Source organism: Antechinus flavipes, chromosome 4, assembly GCF_016432865.1.
Source record: "Antechinus flavipes isolate AdamAnt ecotype Samford, QLD, Australia chromosome 4, AdamAnt_v2, whole genome shotgun sequence".
NCBI lineage: Eukaryota > Metazoa > Chordata > Mammalia > Dasyuromorphia > Dasyuridae > Antechinus > Antechinus flavipes.
Window position 1 is genome coordinate 232,504,687 of NC_067401.1, and position 16,365 is coordinate 232,521,051.

The window sequence follows — 16,365 nt, forward strand, 5'->3', positions numbered from 1 at the left end:
CTGTGCTGCACCTGTGCTCTGAGACTCCGAGAGTGTGCTGAGACACTGTGGGGGAGGGGTGGCCAGGTCCCGAGAGACTCCAGCTTTTTGGGGTTGTATTCTTCACTCCCCCTTTCCTCCCTCCCCCCTCCTGGTGTTTTTTAGCTTCTGTGCTGGGCTACTGACTTGCTGCCAGGGCAAAGTATCCAATCCTGCAGCAAAGCTCCCCCACGCAGAGACAGCTGAGATCATACCCCATCCGCTCTGGTCTGCTCTGCTGTGAGCTGCCTCTTGTGCTCTCTCGCTGCTGCCGCCTGCCCTCAGCCTGTGCCCAATCTAAAACCATCCCCGCCCTCAAGCAAAAACAGACCTTTCCTGGTGAATTTCAAAGATGTCTTCTCTTGGTAACTATTTGTGGGTTTTTTTTCAGTCAAGCATTAATTCAGAGGCTTGTAATGAAATGGATTCTGAGAGAAAACGCGGAGCTTACACAGCTGTGTGCCTCTTCTCCACCATCTTGGCCAGAAGTCATATTTCTGAATTACTTTTGGAGGTTTTTATTCCTCAGTAAATGGTCAAGTTTTCTGAAGTTGCTGTTCAGAGGTGGGAAACAAGAATGCTTTTTCTATTTTTATTAATTGTTATCTATAGATTAGAATATCCAAATTTTTAAAAAATTGTGTTTCTTTTTTTTCTTTTTCTTTTTTTTTTTTTGTTATGCTTATCTAATTCTCTCAGGAGTAATTTAGTGCCCTGAGTAATATAGTTTTACAATTTTTTGTGTATTTGTTACTCATTTAAATAAAAAAAAAATGAATGGTCTTACATTTTGCGCTAATATGTTCAGTGTAAGTTTTAATTTATTGTCTATAAATTTCAGGAAAATGTAGTTACACTATTCATTGCTTTAATTAAATCAAATTTTTTAAAATGATCAATCTGGCTACCTTTTTTATATATATTTTATTTTATTTTATAATAACTTTATATTGACAGAATCCATGCCAGGGTAATTTTTCTTTTACAACATTATCCCTTGCATTCGCTTCTGTTCCAATTTTTCCCCTCCCTCCCTCCACCCCCTCCCCTAGATGACAAGCAGTCCTATATATATTAGATATGTTGCAATATATCCTAGATACAATATATGTTTGCAGAACCAAACAGTTCTCTTGTTGCACAGGGAGAATTGAATTCAAAAGGTATAAATAATCCGGGAAGAAAAACAAAAATGCAAGCAGTTTATATTCATCTCCCAGTGTTCTTTCTTTGGATGTAGCTGCTTCTGTCCATCATTTATCAATTGAAACTGAATTAGGTCTCTTTGTCCAAGAAATCCACTTCCATCAGAATACATCCTCATACAATATCGTTGTTGAAGTGTGTAATGATCTCCTAGTTCTGCTCATTTCACTTAACATCAGTTCATGTAAGTCTCTCCAAGCCTCTCTATATTCATCCTTCTGGTCATTTCTTACAGAACAATAATATTCCATAACATTCATATACCACAATTTACCCAACCATTCTCCAATTGATGGGCATCCATTCAATTTCCAGTTCCTAGCCACTACAAACAGGGCTGCCACAAACATTTTGGCACATCCAAATTATATGTATGGATATTTTTACAGCATTGATAACTGCCAAACTTTTTGTTCCAATTTTGCTCCTCCTTTCTCCCACTGCCCCTCCCATCCCAGATAGCAGGATGACCAATACATGTTAAATATATTAAAGTATACATTAAATACAAAATAAGTATACATGACCAAACTGTTATTTTGCTGTACAAAAAGAATCGGACTCTGAAATATCGTACAATTAGCCTGTGAAGGAAATCCAAAATGTAGGCAGGTAAAAATATAGGGATTGAAAATTCAATGTAATATTTTTTTTTGCTGCGTGTACTGGTTCAGTTCATTACTGCTCCATTGGAACTGATTTGGTTCATCTCATTGCTGAGGATGGCCAGGTCCATCAGAATTGATCATCATATAGTATTGTTATTGAAGTATATAATGATCTCCTGGCTCTACTCATTTTACTCAGCATCAGTTTGTGTAAGTCTCTCCAGACCTTTCTGAAATCATCTTGTTGGTCATTTCTTACTGAACAATAATATTACATAATATTCATATACCACAATTTATTCAGCCATTCTCCAATTGATGGGTATCTACTCAATTTCCAGTTTCTGGCCACTACAAAGAGAGAGATGTTAAAGTTAAAGAATTTTTTTTGAAATGAAAATAAAATTTAAAAATTAAACTAATCAATAAAACTAAGAGCTGTTGTTGCTTTTTAAAGCAGACAATAAAGGGGATTAGCCATTAACTGCTTTGGAAATAAAGAAAAAGTGCTGCCCATATTAAACATTAAAAAAGTGAATTTACCACCAATGAAGAGGAAATAAAAGCAATCTTTAGGAACTATTTTGCCCAAATATATGCCAATAAAACTGACAATCTAAATAAAATGGATTGATATTTACAAAAAATATACATTATTCACATTAATAGAATAAGAAATGAAAAACATTTAAATAACTGAATATGTTTTCAAAAAAGAAAAGAAATTTAATTTATCATAAATGCAATTCCAAATGGGGGGAGAAAGAACCAAAATAATTTACAAGGTCTCAGGCTTATAGATCTAAAACTTCTAAAAGTAAGGTAATTTCAAGAGTATGAATAATGAAAGGGGTTTGATTAGTTCTAGGGTTTCATTATCGATAATGATCAATTGTCAGTGTTGGGTATTTGTCTACTCTACTTCATCAAATATCATACTTCAAAATTCCCTCATTTAAAGAGTGTGCCCATGGTGGGAAAATATCTCATCATACTAAAAATGAGTAATCACTTATTCTAACATTTATCATTTTGTCATCTTCCAGCAAGAACAAGTCAACTCAGAAGTTCATACTTTAACATTTCCCCTCTTCAGTGGGTTCTCCCATCTCTGAATGGACTGGGTAAACTTCAGAAAAATATTTCTACAACCTCCTTTTAAATAGATCAGAGTGCTATAGAGTTGACTTTCAATATCTTTTCAGCTGTTGCTTTTCCCTGTTATTTTGTGAGCACATTGAAGAGAAGGATTATCTTTTGGCTTTCATTGTATAGATATGAGTATAGTGCATGGCACATATGACATTTAATAAATATTTATTGTCTAGCTTATCCAATTTGTAGACACACTTTTTCTGAGTTCATTGCACTGAAAAATAGTTCATAATCCCAACCTCAACAATAACAAAACTTTTGAAATATTGTTTTATTTCTTCCATTACACTTTGAGAGAATTTTTAACATTCATTAAAAAACAGAGTTCAAGAAAAGAGCAGACTATATATCACTGACAAAGCCCATCAGCAAGACATAGAAAGAGAAATTCCATTTAGAATTATTGTCAACAAAATCAAATACTTGGGGCTCTATCTGCCAAGACAAACCCACAAACAATAAAAAACACAATTACAAAATAATTCTCACATGAATAAAATCAGATTTAAACAATTGAAAAAAATATAAATTGTTCATGGCTAGGCTGAGTTAATATAATAAAAAAGACAATTCTGCCTTAATTGGTATACTTGTTCAGTGCCATACCAATCAAATGCCAAAACATTATTTTTGTGGAACTCGAAAAAATAATAAAATTCATCTAAAACAATAAAAGGTCAAGAATATCAAGAAAATTAATGAAAAAAAATACAAAGGTGGGTGACATAGTAGTACCACACCTAAAACTATATTATAAAGCAGCAATCATCAAATCCATTTGGTACTGGCTAAGAAATAAAGTGGTGGATCAGTGGAATGTAGAATGGATTAGATACACATGACAAAATCATCAAGGCCTATAGCAATGCAGTATTTGATAACCCCCCAAACTCCATCTTCTGAAATAAATACTCACTATTTGACAAAAATTGCTTAGAAAACTGGAAAATAATGTCAGAAACTCAGGCTATACCTACATCTCACATCCCACAACAAAATAAGGTCAAAATTGATACATAATTTGAGCATAGACGATGACACCATAAACAAAGTCTGGGTAGTTCAGTGACCCAAAGGAATCTTAATAAACTTTGGACAGAAAATGTCATCTGCAACCAGAGAAAGAACTAAGGAGATTGAATGTAAATCAACACAAGCCATGTTCACTTTTTTTCTTTTCATTTCTTCCATGTTGTTTTCCACTTGTTCTGATTTTTCGCTCCTAACATAATTCATAAAACAATGTATATTAAAAATAAATTAACTAAAATTTTAAAAAAATAAATAAAGAAAATAGCAGAGTAAAGCCAGGGACTCACTAGGCTCTCTGCCTAATCCCTCCAAATTCCTCTAAATCAAAACAAATTGTAAAGCATTGAAATATACAAAAAGGTATAGTGAAAAAAATTTTCCAGACAAAAACAATTTAGAAGGTTAGCAGGAAAGATTTCTGACACCAGAGTGGAGTCCAGCCGCCCTTATTCAACCCTCATGCCAGCAAAGCAGGAACAGCTTAGTTGCCACTGTATCACTCAGACCACTCAGAGTTTCAGACATATCAACATAAAGACCCCAAAGAAGACTTGAAAGGGCAATAGGAAAGGCTTTTTTTAGTAGGATGAGAGGGCTTTGGAAAAGCAAAAATTGGGTGTAAATGACAGTGGCAGAGGCAGTTTCTAAAGGCCTTAGTTCATAGGAAGTATTTTTTACAATCACTGAGAAAGAATTATGTTGTTAAAACTACATTAGAACTTAGTCATAAAGAGGTAGGGACACTCTTCACAATTTCAGAGCAAAAAAAGTATTCTTGTGGTCAGGTGTTTAGAAGGACATCTGAAAAACAGTTGTCCTTGAAGCTTGGGACAATGCACCCTTTACACTGGACATGGAGCCAAACTTTTAAAAATTAGTTAAAAGCCAAGTAATAATCTGAGGAAATAAGCAGAGAACAGAAAAAAAGTTTCTGTCACTATGGACAATTGTTGTGGAGACAAAATGGCAGAGTAAAACCAGGAAGCTACTCAAGCTCTCCCAGTTTCCTTCAAGAACCATGTAAAAACCAAGGCTCTAAAAAATCTGACCAAATAAAACCATTCTCTAGTTTGAGACAGATTGGAAGGATTTTTTTAAAAATTCAGTCTCGGAGACTTCCGGTTAAGATGGCGGAGAGGAGGCTCACAGCTGCATAAGCTCCACGCTTTCTCTCACTATCCACTTCATTACAAGCCTCTGAATCAATGCTTGACTGAAAAAAACCCACATATAGTTACCAAGAGAAGCCATCCTTGAGATCCGCCAAGAAAGGTCTGTCTTTACTTGAGGGCTGGGACGGTTTGGGATCGGGCGCAGGCTGAGGGCAGCGGCAGTGAGAGCACGGGAGCAGACTGGAGAGGGGGTGGGGAGTGATCGCAGCCGTCTCTGCGGGGAGAACTTCGCTACAGGTTTGGATACTTTGCTCCAGTAGCAAGTCAGCAGCCCAGCAGAGAAGCTAAAAACACCGGGGCTGAAGAATACAACCCCAAACAGCTGGAGTCTCTCGGGACCTGGCTGCCCCCCTTTTCCTCCCCCACAGTGACTCAGCACGCTTTGGGATCTCAGAGTGCAGGCGCAGCACAGTCCTGCTAGTGCCTCACTGCTGCCCCCTGCAGTCTGTAGAGGAAGCTCGATAACATACCCAACCCCTCCCCCAAAGAAAGACTCCAGTTTTTTCTGTTTTGCTTTGGTAGTTTGTCTCTGATTAATAGACAGAATGAGCAAGAAGCTGAAGAGGACTTTAACCCTTGACAGCTTCTACACAGATAGAGAGCAGACTCTAAATCCTGAGGAGACTAAAAACAGGCAGTCCCCAGGTGAATCCCCAAAAGAGGAGATCATCTGTTCCTCAGCACAGATGAACCTCATAGAAGTGATTAAAAAGGCTCTCACAAGGGAGCTAGAAGAAAAATGGGGAAAGCAGAGTGAGGCTTGGCAAAAGGAGAGGGAAGCTTGGGAAAAGGAGAGGGAGGCTTGGCAAAAGAGCCTGGAGAAAGTTAAAGAGAGAGTGGATAAAGAAGTAAAATCCTTGAAAAATAGGATTGGTGAACTGGAAAACAAAATTGGCGAAATGGAAAAAAATTCCACAGAACAAAAGAACTCAATTGGACAATTAGAAAAAGATTTTAAAAAAGTGAGTGAAGAGAATACTTCACTGAAAATCAGACTTGAACAAGTGGAATTGAATGACTCGAGGAGACAAGAAGAATCAGTCAAGCAAATCCAAAAAAATCAAACAATGGAGAAAAATGTGAAATACCTTCTGGGGAAGACAACAGACCTGGAAAACAGATCCAGGAGAGACAATCTGAGAATCATTGGACTTCCAGAAAAACATGATGAAAAAAAGAGCCTGGACACTATTTTCCAGGAAATTATCAAAGAGAACTGCCCAGAAGTCATAGGAACAGAGGAAAAAATAAACATTGAAAGGATTCATCGATCACCCACTGAAAGGGATCCTAAAATCAAAACACCAAGGAATATAGTGGCCAAATGCCAGAACCCTCAGATGAAGGAAAAAATATTGCAAGTGGCTAGAAAAACCCAATTCAAGAATCAAGGAGCCACAATAAGGATCACCCAGGATCTGGCAGCATCCACATTAAAAGATCGAAGGGCCTGGAATATGATATTCCGAAAGGCTAAGGAACTTGGTATGCAACCAAAAATAACTTACCCAGCGAGAATGAGCATCTTTTTCCAGGGAAGAAGATGGACATTCAACGAAGTAAGCGAATTTCATCTATTTCTGATGAAAAAACCAGAACTTAACAAAAAGTTTGATCTACAAATATAGAACTCAAGAGAAATCTAAAAAGGTAAAGATTAATCTTGGGAACTATATTTTGACTATATAGATGTATAAAGAATACATGTATACCTTGTTCTAGAAATTGATGTGGAAAGGACATTGTATCAGAAAAAGGGTAAAGTGGGGGTAGTACATCTCATGAAGAGGCATAGGAAACCTATTATATCTGAGAGAAAGAATGGAGGGGGATGAATATAGTGGGTATTTTACTGCCTTCAGAATTGGCTTTAAGTGAAAAATCTTAAGACATATTCAATCTATGGTGAAACTTCTCCCACCTCATTGAAAAGTGAGAAGGGAAAAGTGAAAAGGGAAGGAATAAGCTAAGCGGAAGGGAATACGGGAACTGGGAGGGAAAGGGGTAAGATAGGGGGAGGAACTCTAAGGCGGGTGGAGGGATACTAAAAAGGGAGTGCTGTGAGAAGCAAGTGGTGCTCACAAGCTTAATACTGGGAAGGGGGGGGAAGGGGAAAGAAGGGAGAAAAGCATAAACCGGGGTTAACAAGATGGCAAGTAATACAGAATTGGTCATTCTAACCATAAATGTGAATGGGGTAAACTCCCCCATAAAGAGGAAGCGGTTAGCAGAATGGATTAAAAGCCAGAATCCTACAATATGTTGTTTACAGGAAACACACCTGAAGTGGGGAGATACATGCAGATTAAAGGTAAAAGGTTGGAGCAAAATCTACTATGCTTCAGGTGAAGTCAAAAAAGCAGGGGTAGCCATCCTGATCTCAGATCAAGCTAAAGCAAAAATTGACCTAATTAAAAGAGATAAGGAAGGACACTATATCTTGCTAAAGGGTAGCATGGATAATGAAGCACTATCTATATTAAACATATATGCACCAAGTGGGGTAGCATCTAAATTCTTAAAAGAGAAACTAAGAGAGCTGCAAGAAGAAATAGACAGTAAAACTATAATAGTGGGAGATCTCAACCTTGCACTCTCAGAATTAGATAAATCAAACCACAAAATAAATAAGAAAGAAGTCAAAGAGGTAAATAGAATACTAGAAAAGTTAGATATGATAGATCTCTGGAGAAAATGTAATGGAGACAGAAAGGAATACACTTTCTTTTCAGCAGTTCATGGAACCTATACAAAAATTGACCATATATTAGGACATAAAAACCTCAAACTCAAATGCAGTAAGGCAGAAATAGTAAATGCATCCTTTTCAGACCACGATGCAATGAAAATTACATTCAACAAAAAGCCAGGGGAAAGTAGACCGAAAAATAATTGGAAACTAAATAATCTCATACTAAAGAATGATTGGGTGAAACAGCAAATCATAGACATAATTAATAACTTCACCCAAGAAAACGATAATAATGAGACATCATACCAAAATGTATGGGATGCAGCCAAAGCGGTAATAAGGGGAAATTTCATATCTCTAGAGGCCTATTTGTATAAAATAGATAAAGAGAAGATCAATGAATTGGGTTTGCAATTAAAAATGCTAGAAAAGGAACAAATTAAAAACCCCCAGTCAAACACTAAACTTGAAATTCTAAAAATAAAAGGTGAGATCAATAAAATTGAAAGTAAAAAAAACTATTGAATTGATTAATAAAACTAAGAGTTGGTTCTATGAAAAAACCAACAAAATAGACAAACCCTTAGTAAATCTGATTAAAAAAAGGAAAGAGAAAAATCAAATTGTTAGTCTTAAAAATGAAAAGGGAGAACTCGCCACTAATGAAGAGGAAATTAGAGCAATAATTAGGAGTTACTTTGCCCAACTTTATGCCAATAAATTCGACAAGTTAAATGAAATAGAAAAATACCTCCAAAAATATAGCTTGCCCAAACTAACAGAGGAAGAAGTAAATATCCTAAACAGTCCCATCTCAGAAAAAGAAATAGAACAAACTATCAATCAACTCCCTAAGAAAAATTCAGTCTCATGTGGGGTAAAAGGGGTGTTTATCTCAGATGGTAACTGGGAAAGCCAATGAGAGAATCTTAATCACAGCAGATCAGCAACTGGAGACTTTCTGTTCTGACTCAGTAGTGGAACAGACCAGGGAGGCTGCCTCTAGTCCCAACTTCAAATTTCCAGGTAGGGAAACCAAGTTGTTTTCTGGAGAGAGTAGGTGAAGCTGAATAAATTACTAAATACAAAGGGTCCCTGTGCTCAAAGTCAAAAGCTGCACTCAGAGCTGCATTGAAAGTTTGAGACAGTGCCCCCCTTACTCCACAAGCAGAGCTTGACTATAAAAAGCATAAAAGAGGAGGAAAAAAATAGGAGAAAAGAAAATAAGCAAGAAAAGGGAAAGAACCTTCACCACAGAAGGTTACACTGATCACAGGGAAGACCTCTGAATGCTAAATCTGTCATCTGATTTAAATTGTTTGGCAGTCCTTGTTTTCCTTCAAGTACTATTGACTTTTGTCATACTATCTTCCTTTTCAGAGCTTACCTCTTACCAGTTGCTGTTTTTTTTTTTTTTTTTTTTTTTAATGATCCACTGATGTTAAATTTTTTCTTTCATGATTTGAGGAATCTAGATGTTTTTTTTTTTTAATCACAAGGACATAATTTCCCATTATTTATGATTTTTAAAAATACTCATTTAAAACTAAATGCAAAACAAAAACAAAATAGTGAAGGAAACACAAGAAAAGAAAAGAAAAAGAAAACAAAACAAAATAAAATGTCATGTTTACTACAGAAGAGAAGATACAAATTATATAACAATAAATTTCCATTTCAAAAAAGCATATATATGTAATAATAGAAGAGGTTATAGTCATTAGTTTCCGTTTTTTCTTTGTTTCTTTGTAGGTAATTCTTTTGTTCTCTTCTATATACTTTTTACTTTTTTTTTTCCCTCTTTCATGGCCATCTCTCTTTCTCTAGCAGGCTATGGTTAACATGAATATATTTACACACACACTCTCATACAGATATAGATATACATAGGTATATCCATAGCTATATATTCATACATTCAACCCACACCTCCAACATATATCTATTTAACAAATATGCAACTACATGCATACATATACACATGTACATATACATACACACATATATGCATATTTATACATATGTAGACATGAATCGAAATCAATGTTAATATAGCTGATATATAATATACATTTCTCTTTTGATTAAATCTTTGTCTTTCTCTGCTGTCAATTATTACCAACCCTGCTTATTTTCTAATAAATCAACTCCTGATCCTCATTATATCTCTTTGTATATTTATTATAGCTCTGTGTATATTGCAGAGATATTTTCTTTCTCTGCTAACTTTTCCACTTTAATTCTACTTCTTAACTTGCCTTGCTATTACTTAATCTCCCCTTACTTGTGTATCCCTCCCCTATCTTCTGCCCCTATCCTTTCCTTATCTCTTTATCTCATTGCCATTAATTTACACATCTTATCCCACTCCCATAAATGAAATGAACTCCAATCTTCTCTATTCCCATAATTAGTTTCTATGGTTGAGTTCTTTCTTCTTTGCCCTTTCATTTTTTTATGAGAATTATGAGTGTAAATATCTCTAATCATAAAGTAGGAAGGATGGTGTCTCCACTTTAGTTCTCCCCTCTGACCTGGCACCCCAAACAATTCCACCCTCCTGCAAGGTACCATAGCCATCAGCATCCCTGGCCCATTGCTTCTTTACTCCAAGAATATACTGATTCCTTTTATCCCAAGGCTACATCTCCATGTAACAGCTGGACCTGTTTTTCATGATTATGAGAGGTTTTCTCAATCTTCACTTGATTTTGCCACATTGTCTAGATGGTGAAAGTTCCTATGGTTGTAACTGAAGCAACCTTTTTTTTTTTAATTAAATTTTAAAAATGATACTCCCCAATTGATAAATTACCAAAGGATAGAAACAGACAGTTTTAGATGAAGAAATTAAAGATATATAATCATGTGAAAAAAATACTTGCTATTGTTTAGAGAAATGTAAATTTCAATAACATTGAGGTACCACCTCAAACCTATCAGTTTGGTTAGCATAACAGAAAAAGAAAATGATAAATGTTGGTGGAGACATGGGAGAAGTGGAATAATAATGTACTGGCAGTATTGTTATAAATGATATACTATTCTGTTTATCAATATCCAAAACTATTTAGAACTATAATCAAAACTGCATATACCCTCTGATTAAGCATTAGTATTGCTAGGTCTGTATTCCAAAGAGATTTTTCTTAAAAAAAGGAAAAGGGCTCACATGTACAAAAAAAATTTATAGTAGCTCTCTCTGTGTCTCTCTTTTTTTTAAATTGAGGGGTTTCTCATCAGTTGAGTAATGGCTAAACAAGTTGTGGTATGTGAATATAATGTAATACTCTTGTTCTAAAGGAAATGATGAGCTGATGGATTTCAGAAAACCTGGACTTATATGAATTGTTTCCAAATAAAAGTGAGTAGAACCAGAAGATGGTACACAGTAATAGCAATATTGTGTAATGATCACCCATGATAGACTTAGCTCTCCTCAGAAATACGGTATTATTCAACACAATGTTATGCCACAGTTCTTAGTTTCCATAACTATCCTGACCCAGACCTTACTCAGTTTCTCTGCTTTAGCTCAAAGCTCAGTCCTGCAAAATCTTCCCTCCCTCTTTATCAGAATATTTGACAAGGATAAAAGATCTTATGTTTTAGAATGTCAGAATGCCTCTCCTCATCCCAATCTATTGGAATGTCAGATACTGTCTTATCAAGATGCTTCTCTCCATCTCCAGGGTTCCTCCCCCCAAGCCTCCCTTCACCCTGTGAACCATGATTGTCAGAGTCCTGTTCCCACTCTCAGTACATTGACTCTGCCCCCCATCTCAGTCTACCCCCTGAATCTGAGCCATGTGTATATAGGTCATTAAGAACTCTCATTGTTTGCTGGATTCTTGGAGATGATAGTCTCATTCAGCCCTGGGACCAAACAATGGATCCATTTGGTCCCAGTAAATCTCTCCATTAAATAAATTATCAAATACTCTCTAATCTCTATCTTGACTCAGTTTCTCCAGCATTACAATACCAAATCAGCAGAAATGGAAAATGTCATCCACATACAATGAAAAAACTATGGAGTCTGCAGATTGAAACATACTATTTTCACTTTTTTTTCTTGTTTTTCCCCTTTTGTTTTGTTTTGTTTTTTTTCACAACATGACTATTATGAAATTTTTTTAAACATGATTATGCATGTTTAACTTATATCAGATTGTTCTGAATCTTTATTGCAATCTTGGATAACCATTTATCTGTAATCTACTTTTCTACTGATGAAACTAATTCTGTCCCCTTAGAGTCAAACTTACAGAAATAGAGCCTTACAACTGTGAAAAATTCATTCTCATGCCTTAGTTGCTGTCAGGGTTATAGGATATTTCTGGGGGTTCTACATATTGACAATGCATTTTTCTCCTTTTCTTCTTTTCCCCCTTAAACTAGAGAGAGAAAACACCCAACAAGATTTACAGTGACATTTTCACAACTTTTAGTTCATGGTGCATTTGGAGAAATCTAAAGAATTTACTTGTCCAATACACCCTTTGTTCAGTCCTTCTCTCCTAATAGTTTCCTATCCTGGAGAGGTCAATTGTTACCTCCTTAATGATGCCAGCTTCAAGTGCTTTGAACAAGAGAAGGCCCATGTTGTCTCCTGAATGCTAAAGTCTTGCATAACAGTGTGGTGCTCTGCTGCCATGACAACGGACTAGCAAACATCTATTTCAACTGACAATAGGCACATCTCTCCCACTGATTTTGCCCCAAGCTTTACCCATTCTTTTGACTTTCAACCTAAGAACTATGCAATTAGAAAATGATATCGCAATTAAAAATTTCACTCTCCACACTTATGTAGAAAGAAATGTGTAGAGCATTTTTCAGTCTTAATATTGATAATTCCAAATCTTTTAGTGTTGTATAATTATTCCTGTGAGGTGCAGTGTGTGTGTGCTGTTTACAAGAGATGAATGGAACCATGCATTTATAAGTATATGCTCCATTACACTCATAGTGGATTGCTTCTTAATTTACATCTTGCTTTGGGCCATGCAAGAGATTATTCTACTAATTTCTGTAGAACTGTTTCAAATTCTGTAGATTTATCTCCCAAAGCTGCATTTACTTCTGTGATTTGAAAGTCATTTGGTAGGCAGAAAGTTTACCATGCATTTGTCAGATAAATTTCTCACTTATCTTATTTTGCTTATGGTTTAAAGAGGAGGAGAAAACATAGAGACCATGACTTACTCTAATGGGACAAGAATACGTAGAGCTAGAAAACAAAGAATATAATTACACTTTTATGAATAATCATGTAAATATATTACATAAAAAAGTGTTTCTTCAAATAGGATAGAGGCAAGGATAAAAAAGAAGAAGAAAAAAAAAAAAAAACAGACCGAAAAATTCCTTAATCTGTTTTCCAGACTATTCTTCCAAAGAAAAAATTTGAAAGTATTATCATAAAATTTACAAATTGTGCTTAATTAATTAAACATTATATAAATGAACAATCAATTCAAAATAGAGATTTCTACATTCAAAGAAGATTTTTCAAATTTGTTCAAAAAATCTTGGTTATCCTTACTTGTAAAAGAGACGAAATTTTCTTATGAAAATAAAGGAGGCCTCTCTTAAAGACTCATAAGTTCATCTTTAAAAAATAACAAGTCAAAAAAATTTAATGAATGTATTAAATGTAATACCTTTTTATAATTTATGACTAAGCAGAATTTAGTCTAAAGACTATTGAGCACATATTCAGCATATATGGGATTGAATCTTAGCTTAACTATAAATTAGAATGAAACTGGATATATATCATTTGATGTTTCCTGAACATTAATTCCTCATCTTTAAATGAGGAAGTGATATTTACAGTATTTTTAACTCACAGGATTGTTGTGTGGGAAGTATTTTTTGTTTGTTTTTGTTTAGAATGAAGATACCTAATACTTTAACCTCCCCTTTTTATTGCTAGATTTCCTTATCTACAAAATGAAGAAATTGACCTAGATGAAGAGTACTTACTCACTGAAGATAGAGACACATTTTGGTCTTTGCATTTTCAATTCTAATGGACAATATCAGGCTCATCATAAGCACTACTAAATAATATTTATTTGATTGAAAGGGCTGATCATATTCAATGCTATGATTCTATCCTCTTTCTAAATGAAAAATTTTAAATTAGACATACATAGATTCTGTTTAGAAATTTGCTTATTCTGATAGTTTATCTATAATAATAATAATAATTTAGACTTCTTATTTCTGAAGGTACTTTTACAATCATCTCATCTGGGCTTCAAATAATCACTTTGGACTAATGCTGTTTGAGAAAATATGTAAAATAGTTTATTCATCTATATGAAATGAAGGAGTCCTTATTTTATAGCATGAAAAAGTTGACCATATGTGTCCACTGTAATTGGGTGTAGTTTGGCTTTCTCAGAGAACTGGAACTCTATCATTATTGGAAATTGTCAAAATGATTTCATCCACTGATGTTAACTGACACCTAAATCATTTGTTCATTATAATTTTAAGAGTTTCCTGGAGCTCTACAAGAGCTCTTCTACAAGAAGAGAATTGCCCAGAGTCAACACAGAAAGTAAGTGAAAAACTGGCTATAATTTTTAGGAAAAGAGAAGGTGAACATGAGTGATAATTAGCTCATGAAACTCTGAACCAAACAGCTCTGATGTTGCCTTTTTTGATTTAGTGGAATATGTCCACAGTGTGACACATCTCCAAAAGACAGATCAGTTCTATGAAATTGCATCTTTTGATTTTTTTTTTCCAACAAGGATGATGAAGGGTCTTGAATTCAAGGTATTTGAGGCAACTGAGTGACATATTGGATAGATTCCTGGATCTGGAGTCTGGAAGACTTGAGTTTAAATTTGGTTTCCAACACTTACTAACTGTGACATATTGCTCTGTTCCCTTATCCTTCTCTAGCTCCTCAATGATTACCAGATTTCTATGTGGCATTGAAAGCTCCAAAATCTCATCACAATTTATGGATTAAAACTGATGTGCACAACTCACCATTAGGCTACAGAAAAGCAACTGAGAATTTGACTTAGAATATGGGGAAATAGACTGGAATTCCAGGTGTGCCACCAAGTAGTGGTCTGCTGCTACTAGGCTTTTTTTTTTTCTTTTCTTTTTTGATTTATTTAGGAAAAATACTTTCTAAATATTAAAACAGCATAACAATTTGGCTTATTATTGTTATTCTTATTTAGTAGATGAACAAAATTCTGACTGAAAATTTTAATATGCAAATTAATTCCTGAACTAAATTATTTATTGTCTTCGCATTTTGCTTTTTAAAACAAAGTTAACAAAGAAATGTTCTGTGTCTTTGCTCTTTCAGAATTTTATAATTTTATTCCAGACCTCCCCAAATGTAATTTTTTTTGATAAATCTATAAAGGAAAGTGATTCATGTTCAAAACCTCAGGGCTTCATCTTTGGTACCTTTATTTTTTCAGCAGAATCCAATATTGGTTTAGTATCAATTCTATATTTTCAATATCTCTTGGATTTTCCCTCACCCCTTTTAGCATTCTCAATGATACCACTCTGCAAACTACATTATTACTTTCCATAAATACTTGTAAAAGCTTTCCACCTTTTAGTTATACTAATTTTACAAATTCATAATCCTAATTAATCATTTTACTACTCAATTGCCATTAGCTTCCATTCACAATTTGCTAAAAAAAAAATCTTTCTCCCAAATAACATTTATATGTTACAATCTAAGTGTAAGATATTTTGCTATTTTCAATTTACACTGATCCTCCTATACATTCAAAAGTTTGCCTCCTCTCCTTTATTTCCTTAAGTATCCAAATAGATCAGTAATATAATTTATTGAAATATTTCCTCCAATGATGGAGGGAATAATTCAATTATGTTTTTACTTCTACTCAATTCTCATAAATGTTTTTTCCATGAATTCACCGCAGGAAATTTACTAACATGAGGTCTTCTTTACAATGCCCTGACATTGAGAGGATATGAGGATATCATTTAGTTTGGCTGCATACTATTATTCATCCTTTCTATTTGACTATTGAATCTTATATTTTGATTATGCAGTTCTTAAGAAAACCTATATAAATATATAGTCCCCTCACTAACTTGCATCCAATATCCTTCCAATGTACCTAGTATATTATATTTTATATTATAGTCTGATTCTTCAAGCCAGAAAAAAAAATCTCTATATTATCTCATGAACAATCTGATCCAATATCATTCCCATGCACTTCCTATATTCTATTTTATATTATAGCAATTTAGATGCTACCTTTACTGTTAGGTATGTACTATTATATTGCTGTTAGTAATCAACCTGGACTATTCTGTTAATATAGAATGATGTATGGGTAAAACTCTTTTTTTGGATGGTAGGGAAAGGATTAAGTGACTTGCACAGGATCACATAGCTAAGAAAAGTTATGAGTCGGAAGCCGGATTTGAACTCAGGTTCGAGCCCAATGCC